The sequence below is a fragment of the Bactrocera tryoni genome, unplaced genomic scaffold, assembly GCF_016617805.1.
Source record: "Bactrocera tryoni isolate S06 unplaced genomic scaffold, CSIRO_BtryS06_freeze2 scaffold_172, whole genome shotgun sequence".
In the NCBI taxonomy this organism is placed as follows: Eukaryota; Metazoa; Arthropoda; class Insecta; order Diptera; family Tephritidae; genus Bactrocera; species Bactrocera tryoni.
In genome coordinates, this window is record NW_024395892.1 from 1 (window position 1) to 11007 (window position 11007).

At 32.9% G+C, this 11007-nt stretch overlaps 1 pseudogene; it reads left to right on the forward strand.

Moving 5' to 3' along the window:
• Positions 1–7670: 7670 nt before the first annotated feature.
• Positions 7671–7857, forward strand: LOC120780122 (annotated as a pseudogene).
• Positions 7858–11007: the final 3150 nt, after the last annotated feature.

Below are 11007 nucleotides of genomic sequence, written 5' to 3' on the forward strand. Positions count from 1 at the left end.
TCAATTGGTACTCATAAAAATAGGTTCCTAGACACCTCTAAGAAAGCCTCTCCAAATATGAGTTTTTAATTTTAACATGGGAAGGTCTCCGCCTAACGGTTTTCTATTTTTTCTTATTATCAGATAGAAAAATTTATATCTCGCTTCCAACTACTTGAAAAAATATCTTGTTAATTAGGTTTTGTAGGAAATTGAATGCTCTAAAATATGGTCTCTTATGATTTTTTGTAAACCCAACCGTTTAAAAGATATTAACGGTTGAAATTTGACTATTTTTGGAAAAATTCTTTATTTCTTATTAATTTTATAACTCAATGAAAAAAAATTATTATGAATAGATTTTTGGGTATTTTCTTAGAGGTGTCCCAGTAACCTATTTTTCAGAGTACCAAACGAAAAAAAAAATTTTTTTTGATCCACCTTAATATGCATTGATGTTCGACGATGAATATCTCGTAAACGCTTAACTTAATCGAAAAAACATATAAGACCATTTTTATAGAGCAGTAAATTTCATACAAAACTATGAGTTTCATCATTCTTAATAATTTTTTTTCATTAAAATAGCATACACACTTTCTGTTCTATTCGCCAATCTCTTAACTATTTAATTTAAATATTATTAAATACCTCTCATGTAAGTCGCTCACTCATCGGCTCGTGCTTTTACTGGTCCAGCGTCACTGAAAGCCCTCATCTCATCTGTAAATTAATTATGGCTTGGAGACTTTATGGACATCATCTCAAGAATCATCTAAAAGATGCTTATGCTGCGCCCTATCATTCTTCAGTTCGTTGTTCTCTCTTCAGGGAGTGTTTCCAACATCGCCAATTAAAAACATACTGACGGAAGCTGGCCTACCTTCTCTAAAAGATGCAGTGGAAGATAGCTTAAATAACCTTTATTCAAAACTCATACTCAGCACGAACTTTACTATAAAAAAGGACTTTCAATCATCACTTTGCAGAAAGAGGTCTCCTAAAATACCGTCTTCTATTTTTAAAATTGATTTGTTTGCTAAAATCAATGAGTTGCCGCTTAAAATATTGCTGCCTTGCAGTAAATATATTCCACCGTGGAAAGTAAATGAATCTTCTTTCATTAGTGATCTTACTTTTCTTCGCAAATCCATCACTCCAAGCATTGTGTATAAATCTCGATTTTTGGAATTATCTGCGCACTTCAAATCTTTCGGTTGGCAGTTTATATATACTGATGGCTCCAAATCGTCGCATACATCTTTTGCTGTAGTTGATGATAACCAACAAAGAATATCATATGGTTTATTATTTCCATTTATCATTTTAACCAGTACTAATATCATCTCATCATGAAAACCATAACTACAATGACGTCATTATTGGCATTAGATCGCTGTTGTTTCGTTAGCACATAGACTAAAAATAATGTGGACAATTCGGTCACTCTGGGAATCATTGGAAATACTTTTTGCGGACTCTCGGTGGCTAAGGAAGTGCATCCTCCAGCAAACTACATCTGCGCATTTGTTAAGAGTGATATAAAACGGCTTATTATTCAACAAAGATCCACTAAATTGGCGCTTGATTGGATGAATTACAGACACCACTACTCTAAAATAAATTCAAATCGTATCAAACCATCCTTTCCGTCATCGCTTTCATCTAATTATATCATTCCATATATCAGACTTCGCATTGGCCACTCCATTATCACACACGCTCACATACTAAATGGCACTCAGATCAACCAATGCCCATTTTGTGATTCAGATTTAAATCTATTGCATCTTCTGCAACATTGTCCAGCACTTCAAACTCATAGACTGTCAAACTTCAATAATACTGATCCAATAATTTTATTGATGGATCCCTCAAACAACAACATTTCGAAAATCTACAACTTTTTGAAAGACAGCGACCTTCTTCGACGCATATAACATAACCAGTCGGCCGATAGCCCATGATGCTAGTGCTGCGTATTTTCTTAAGTTGTATAATAATTGTATTATTATGTAAGCTTTTATAAAATAAAATACCGGAAAATACGAATTTTGTCGCATGCCATTCGGCCTCAAAAATGCGCCAAGTATTTTCCAACGAACCATTGATGATGTGTTAAGATCCAAAATAGGGAAAACATGTCATGTCTATGTCGACGATATAATAATATATTCGGAAAATGAAAACGAACACCTAGAACATTTGCAAGAAATTTTAACTTTACTAAATAATGCAAACATGAAGGTAAATTTAGAAAAATCGAAGTTTTTTAGAGAAGAAACGGAATTTTTAGGATTTGTTGTATCAAAGGATGGGCTTAAAACTTCACCCTATAAGGTGAAAGCTATCCTTCAGTACAAAGAACCGAAAACTGTTCGAAGTCTCCGAGTGTTTTTGGGTCTGACAGGATATTATAGAAGATTCATTAAGGGGTACGCTGACGTAGGAAATACCCGATGAATAAGATATAGAAAGACGAAAGGCATTTGAGAAACTAAAAGAGTTCTTACGTCCGAAGAAGTAATACTTCTCTACCCAGATTTCAATAAGCCCTTTGATCTGACGACTGATGCGTCATCTCAGGCTATTGGTGCGATCTTATCACAAAATAAATGCCCAATCACATTCATTTCAAGAACACTGTCTAAAACAGAAGTCAACTATGCAGTAAATGAAAAGGAATTACTGGCTATAGTGTGGGCTATAAAAAATTTAAGAAATTACTTATATGGATGCAAAGGACTCAATATTTTTACCGATCACCAACCTCTCACATTTTCAATGTCAGACATAAATCCAAATACAAAAATAAAAAGATGGATTTTTATAATCCTGGCAACTTAAATATTGTAGCAGACGCTCTGTCAAGGCAACAGTTAAATCACCTAACTGAGTCCTGTTCCCATTCCGAAATTTCTGGCGAACGGTCAAAACTCTAAAATTAAAATTCTGAAGTCAAAATTCCGGAATCAAAATTCTGGGTCGACAAAATTCTGGAAATCGGAGATCCGCAATTCCTTCGCTTTTTTTGGCTGCATTTCAAAATTCTGGTTTTTCATAATTCCGGAATTCACGTTTTCCAGAATTAATTCTGGAAATTTTTTCTCCAAAATTTTAGCCAAATCGTGTATCTTATATAAATTTGCTTATACATACATAATAATATAACATAAACAAAACATAACCTACAAAATAATTCCAAAATTCAAACATGTTTATCGGAAAGACAAAAAACAACATTATTAACAAATAAGGATCAAGTAGATACTACATTAATGGATCATGAGAATGTTCATTTCTTTTTTTTCGTATAACATGTTCACAGCCATCGAATTGTGTGACAATACGCACGGTACATTTGTTTATAATTCGTTCAGAACAAGTCCAGTTAAATGTTTTCTTATTTTTTCGTTCCAAATACATAGAAGAAGTAGCCGTCGACGTTAACCATGTCTTTTCCTTTATTGGACTTCACCACAGTTATATTTTCCATCATTTCACAAAAATTATTAGCACGTTTTTAATAAAGAAATTGCAGTAACACATTGCTTAGTCAAACAAAGCAATAACAACAACAAATACAAGCATAGTAGTAGAAAAAAGTAAATGAACAACAACAAACAAAGAAATAACAATAACAAATACAATCATGCAATTGTAAAAAACTACTTAGTAGGCAATAAAACATATGATTACAGAATGGCAAAGTTCTGTAATTAACGATTAAAAATGCGTGCTGATAACAAAAAAAGTGCGCACTTTTTTGTTATCAACACGCATTTTTAATCACTAATTACAGAATTTTGCATTCAGAATTTTGCCATTCAGAATTTTGCAGTTTAGAATTTCGTTATCCAGAATTTTGAATTCCAGAATATTGACTTCCATAACTTTGATTCCCGGTGTTCCGACTTCCGGAATTATGAATGCTGAATTTCCAAAAAAGCAGAATTTTGACCCCAAACCGATATTTACTCGACGGCAAAGAATTCATTCTTGACATGTGTCGCTAAATTTTCCAAATTCGCAGTAGTAAAAAAATTAGAAACACGCACAATTATTGATATAAAAGTAGGCATTATGGAAATATTCAAAATTACCATAATATACAGCAATATGAGGTCCCACCTTACCATAGCAAGTCAAATGGTCAAGTGGAGCGATTCCATAGTACACTCACAGAAATTGGTAGATGCATAAAAACGAACTGATCTCCAGTAATGTCGTGGAAATAATCTTATTAGCAACCATTAAATATAACAATTCAATTCATTAGGTCACAGACTATAAGGCAATAGATATAATTTATGGGAAAGAAATATCATATAAGGATATAGAGGAAAAACTTAGAAAACAACAAGCAAATGATTTAATATTTCATAATAAAAAAACTAAATATAAAACATATAAAAACGGAGATATTGTCTACGTTAAAGTAAATAAACGACTAGGAAATAAGTTATCAAATATTTACGTAGAGAAAGTAGTTCAGGAGGATTTAGGTACAACTGTTAAAATAAGCGGAAAAAAGTTCATAAAGACAATATTCGTTAATTTCAGGTTCTGGCTTACAATTGCTTTAGCAAAGATAATAGACTACTCTAGGTCGTTCTATATACCTATAGAGGATGGAGAAGTCGCAATTTATAATGACACAAAATTTCTCATATGTACACAAAACGGAGCTAAATAATTTTGTAAAAATGGCCTAAGAAAATCTCCACATAGCAGAACGCTTCTCATATCCAGAAATACAGAAAACAATAGAAATAGAGTCGCAACAAGTAATAAGACTAGTAAATATGTTGACTTTACATCATAGGTATTCACACAGTATAAACTTACTAGGACCGGCACTTAAATTTGTCGCCGGTACACAGGATTTTTATGATTTCAATGAAGTTAAAATAAAAACTGAGGCACTAATAGAATCGAATAATGATCAGTTAATAATAAATGCAGAAATCACTAATAAAATCAATCAGATAACAGAAAGAATAAATTAACTAAAAAATGATAATGGAATAACAAAAGAGGATAACATTTTTGAACTTATTTCACATAGAAATAATATTATCATATTAGAATTAGAAAATATTATTTATTCAATAATGTTAATTAGAATGGATGTAGTTAACCCATTTTTATTAACAGACAATGGACTAATAGATATAAATGCAAGCTAAGAGATAAAATTAGCATAACAAATATACTAAATAATTCTAAACTTAAGGTAATGCAAAATAACGAAACGATATACTTCATAATACAGTATCCCATAGTAAATGATTTTTATCAGAAATTTCTTATTGAGCCTGTAATTCGAAAAGACAAGATACTACAGTTAGACTACAGAACCGTTGGAAAGAGAGGAGGACACTTTAAATTATTAAAAAATTGTAATAATAAAACAGTCATTAATTTTTGTCAAATAGAAGACAAACCGAATTGTTTATTAGATCTGCTGAACAAAAACACACGCATAACATTAGTTATGCTAAAAACTATAAAAAAAATCGACAATGTAAAAGAGGGCATAATAATATTAAATAACAATAAATTTATAATACAAGATGGATAAATGGAACACATTTAGTAATATTTGAGGATAAAGTAACAATCAACAATACAATTTTCGAAAACAAGGAACACAGAGCTTATGACAACATAGAGCACCCCGGTTTACAGAAATTAAACATAGTAAAATAGTTGGAAGAACTAACCTTGGAAAACATTGACCAAATTGATATTAAAAACATTAAAAGAATATCGAACATAAACCAAAAGAAATGAACAAACCACAGTAGCATGAAGATAATTTTATGCGTTGTCACAATGATTCTATTCATCATAATTGTTGCCAAATTTGGCAAACTCAACAAAGTAATGGCCTAGTCATTGAAGAAATATTGAGGCAGGTCAATGCAAATGATACAAATAACAACGAATAATCGCGGACGATTATACTTAAGAGAGGGAGGAATTAACACATGACTTCCACTCTAAACATCCACTCTAAACATCACATCACTACGCTAGGGAACGTGCGACATCAGCAGTATTGCCCATCAACCTTGAAGTCATTATGCTCCCACGCCAGTTGGCAGCGCTCGCAATCAGATGCTAGCTGCCAACAGACTAAACAAACAAAGTCTTTTATTGCTGACCACAACGTATGAACAGCTGCGGTGTCAGTTTCTGTAATTCATAGAATTAGAATAAGGTATATGAACTAACACATAGGTAGATGTTAGTTCAATTTTAGGTTAAGCCAAGAATGATAGAATATAAGATTACGACACTAGTTTACTGTTAGTTTTTTTCGGTTTAGCTCGTGACAATTCTTACAGAAACAAATACATTGTGCAACAATTTCGTGACGTAACAGTTTTGCGTTGAGAAGAACAAGCATAGAAATGCCTTCAAATTTAAACACTTTTGGAAATTCCCAAAATAATATTAATTTATTCGTCTTTGCAGGAAAAATTACAGTGGAATGTTTAGAATATTGTTGCGAGAAAAGATATAAGTAGTTTTTGGCACATCCACAATAAATAGAGTAGCAATAGAATCAAAAATGCCTTTTCACTCAACAATATTCAATCGCTTCACTAAAACTTTTCATTAAAATCGAAAGAATTAAAAATATTTTGCGAATTTACAAAAGTGTTTACTATTCTGTTTACAATTTGCAAGCCATTTAACAGTTTTTCACTCTTGTTCTTCTCAACGCGGAACTATGACGTTTCGTAATGGCGGTCGTCGTAATCTTATATTTTATCATTCTTGGGTTAAGCCATAAAATTATATTCTGAATAAAGTCAGTTAGTCTTTAGCAGCCAAACCATCCAGTTTCATTTTATTTCAAATGTATATTTTGAATAAGCAAACATAAAAACGCAACTGGTGCAAAATAACCAATTCAACTTATATAATATATTTGATTTTGGCGCAATTATTGACACTTGTCTCAATATGCAAAATTGGGCCAAAACGAAACAATGAAATACATAATTACTTTTGCATGTCAATATGGAAATGCCGACGGCAAAACGCAAGGGCATATTTTGCACATACATACATACAAGCGATTTCTTGGTTGAAAGCAAAAATTGAAGCATGAGAAATTGAAATGCCGACGGCAAAACGAAATTGCTTACATTCGTACATTGCGTATGAATCATGAAAATATCATCATAATGTTTAGGTAAATCTTTTACATATTTAAAATGAGTTATTATAAAATAAGATCAAATTAGCATTAAATAATTTGAAAAATAATAAATCAAAAATAAAAGAGTTCTACATATGTACATATTTCCATCCTATGGAATATCAAAGAAATCATTTTATAAATACATATATTTCTGTCTCTTCATATTCTCGGTTAGAATATGTGAGAGAATTTTAAAAAATGTTAAAATTGCGAGGCGATTTCCGGCCTACAATGTTAACAAATGCGGTGAATTCCCTAATTTGAATCTATCAAATGTTCGGAGTCGAACCTGCACCTTCTCTATACTTTTAAGTTCTCTGGTCAGTCTTCATTTACTTTCTTTGCAAACCAGGTGTGCGCATATGTATGTTTGTATGCTTGTGCATTATTGAAGTTATACTCCTTTTTCTTTCCTTTGTCTTTCATTTCTGCGAATTCTCAACTATTTTATGTGAGCTTTTGTTGAAATACCCTGGGTTGGTCCTTGAAAAATTCATTTAAATTTTTTTGAAATCGACCCGCGATGACGAAGTATTTTCGCTTTATCTGACAGCGTGAGGTTTACGAAGTTCATTTCTAATTTTGTCTTGTGGCATATTAGAAATGATGTTTCTTCCAAAATCGTTCGTTTACAACGGATAAAACGACTTCTGAGTGGTGATTTTAATGAATGAATTCCTTTTGGTTGAAATGCTCTACGTTGGCCGTTGAAAAGTTAAGACTATACTTCTCAGGATCATTCATTTCTTTCATTTCTTCAAAGAAATTAATCACATTTAGGAATATGCATATGTATTTGCATTATTTCGTTGTCATTTCCATATTCGTAGCAATAGAATTTCTATGGCTTAAGTAAAGTAATGGCCGCCGATTGTCACCCCTTGCCGCTGTAGCAGCTTCGAATACAAACGTGCGTAAATATGTATGTATGTATACGTATGATCGTGAATACATATCGACGCAGATTTTTGCGAGAAGCACCAGAAAGTTGTGCAATTTATGATCTTCAGCTTTTGCCATCGTTGGGAAAAGACGACTTGTTGGCAAAGGCATGCTCGGGGAGATGTTACGGCCTCTATTTTTATGAATGAAGCGAGATCGCTTGTGGAATTTGCGTCTGCGTTCATGAATAAAATCGTTTTTGTTGTAAAATTTACTACACTTGTTCTTCGCCAATATGGCTGCCATATTGACTTGTGAAGATTAAAGAAGTATAACTTCATCCGCGCGTAGGGACTCCACGCACCTTTTTTTTAGTATTTGGTTGACAAGCCTTTATTTTTATTAACAGCCTTCACTATTTGAGGCATACTATTCAAACAAATATCATCATTATTTTTAAATTCGGATCATTTAGGCACACATCCTTTATGTTATATTTGAGTGGGGCTATTGTGGGATTTTTTCGGGAATATACCTTCGATTTAAGAAACGTTCAACAGTTTTCGGTGGAGTTTAGATACGGTGAATTGCTCGCCTAAGGTAATATATTGATATCCAAGATATGAAGAACATCAGTCGTTCGTCGGGAGGTGTGGCAAGGCACCACAGCGTGCGTATAAGTGTGTTGGGCTGCTGGAGGGTTCAGTGTTGCCAAATATGCTACAAAACCATCTTGAAGTACATTGGTGTACTGCTCACTATTCATCATTGCCTCAACAAAATAAATTGGTCCAGGACCTTCGACCGATATGCAGCTCTAAATCATTACATTGGGGGAATATTTTACCGATTTTTGAATGCAGTTCTCCACATAACGTTCACATGGTCTACGTCACACAAATTGAAGGGTTTCTGTCAAAGTTTCTAGACGGCATTCGTCGCTAAAGTTAGTCTTTGTTAAGGGGAAAATCATGTTAAATAGCAGGGAAACTTTGATTGGGGGCCTTTCGGGGGTCGTTGATAACTTTTTATGTTTATCTTGTTTCAATCCACCTTTGTGTAGTTCTGATCGAGTTTGACCCTTCCTACTCGTTGATTTTTCATTCGCTTGGTCAACTTTGATTTCTTTGATGTACGGCGGTTTTTAGGTTCTTTTTCTGAAAAGATGCGTTCAACTGTTCTTTGCGATATTTACACAAGGGCATCATTTAGCTTCTTTTAAATTTCTCTAGCTGGTTTGCTGCGCGATTACAGAGCGAACCTCATTACTTTACGTCGAATGCGCTCAGACATTTTCCCATTTTGGGCAGCATTTTGCCGCATACTTGTGCGACCAACGGTGCAATATTTGAATGTGTGCTCAATTTTCGATACTCGAGTAACAGTAGCTGCACTCACTCCAATTTTTTTTATTATTTTTTTGTAGGATGTGCCTTTATCTTTTAAAAGTGCAAGAATAGCACTTTGGGTTTTCTTTGAAATGTCCGATTTTTTTCCTATTTCCGGCACAATTCCGATTTCTTTGGCGCCGCGATTTGAAGGTACCGTTGGAAAGAGGAAGTCCTCCTGATTAAAAAATATGCAGGGTTATAGGTACCGCAAACGCTTAGTTTACGAGATATTCGACCTTAAAGTTCAAAAATTCGCAAAATTCGAACTTTTCAAGAAGCTATTTCACCACGTTAAACCCACTTTATTCACATTTTTCTCTTCAAATTAATTAAATTACACTATAATCTTTTAAATAAATCCACATTTTACACTTTTAGCAGGTTTTTTATTTAAAAAATCTTTATTTTAAAAATTACATTTTACGCTCGTTTGAACCTCATTTGTTTACCAAAAATTACGAAGAAATGGAGCGCTGCCATGTGATGACAAGGCAATTCGCTGAAATTCCTCTTTTTCGCAAAAATTCCTCTATTCATGCAGATGGATATTTTCTTTTTTAAATTTATTCAGCAAATAAGTAATATTATATACATGTATTAATAATACTATATAATAATATTATATATGTATACATACATATGTATAAGTAATATTATATAATAATGTTACGTAATAAAGTGTAAGGTTACAGTACAGTACGAAAACTCAAATTTTGTTTCAATATGATTGCATGATAACCGTAAATATATAACCACTTTATATCCAAAACTCATATTTTAAATCTAATAATATATACATATATCGTCACCTAATATACAAACCAATGTATCATAAAAAACAAGTAAGGAAGGGCTAAGTTCGGGTGTCACCGAACATTTTATACTCTCGCATGGTAAAGTGATAAGCGAGATTTCATTATCCGTCATTTAAACATTTTTCAAATACCGTATTTTTGTAAAGTTTTATTCCGCTATCATCATTGGTTCCTAATGTTTATACTCGTATTATACAGAGAAGGCATCAGATGGAATTCAAAATAGCGTTATATTAGCGGAAGAAGGCGTGGTTGTGAACCGATTTCACCCACATATTTTCGTACATGTCATCAGAGTGTTAAGAAAATATTATATACCGAATTTCATTTAGAAATCGGTCTAGTAGTTCCTGAGATATGGTTTTTGGTCCATAAGTGGGCGAGTCCACGCCCATTTTCAATTTTTAAAAAAAGCCTGGGTGCTGAGAAGAGGTTATTGAATTTACGTACTGATCGGAAATCGCTCAAAAAGCTGTGTCAACATTATTGCATTAGTGAATTACGTGCGATCTGTATTGTAACAATTGCACTAGCAAATTACATAGAATCTGAATTGGCACAATTAAATAAAAAGTTTAATATTTTTTGATTCTAAGAAAATTAACATTGAGGTGAAAGCTCGTGCCGGATGTTAGCTACAAGGGTTATTAACATTGGTGAAATAAAGTGCGCGTGTTTGTAACATTTGTAACACCGCTTGTGTTAACTCTTCCCCTCTTAA